This window comes from Morone saxatilis, unplaced genomic scaffold, assembly GCF_004916995.1.
Source record: "Morone saxatilis isolate NCDOM2014 unplaced genomic scaffold, NCSU_SB_2.0 Contig19, whole genome shotgun sequence".
Lineage (NCBI taxonomy): Eukaryota > Metazoa > Chordata > Actinopteri > Moronidae > Morone > Morone saxatilis.
The window spans coordinates 14,504,707-14,504,955 of record NW_023339751.1 but is presented as its reverse complement, the minus strand read 5'-3'; the positions used below and the strand labels follow the sequence as shown (position 1 = coordinate 14,504,955).

General features: G+C 37.8%; 1 protein-coding gene across 2 annotated transcripts in view; it reads right to left on the bottom strand.

Annotated features, from left to right (window-relative positions):
• The window catches only part of LOC118329225 (protein FAM13A-like), a 28,877-nt gene that overhangs the window by 10,225 nt on the left and 18,403 nt on the right, over positions 1–249 (bottom strand). The window lies entirely within an intron of this gene.

The window sequence follows — 249 nt, the reverse complement described above, 5'->3', positions numbered from 1 at the left end:
AGAAAGAGAGAAAAAGAGAAAGAGAGAGAGAAAGAAAGAGAAAGAGAGAGAGAGTCACTTCAGTTGGTGTTTGTCGTTATGAGATTATAATACTGATCTCGGGACATGATGGTTCATAAACCTTCCTCCTTTAAATGTTACAAACAGACGAGAAAAGATGTGACTTAGAGGAACAGACATGCACTGAGTGTTTTAACAAATCCCATTAAAAGACTGAAACCAGTGAATGTAACTTCAAACAACTGGGGG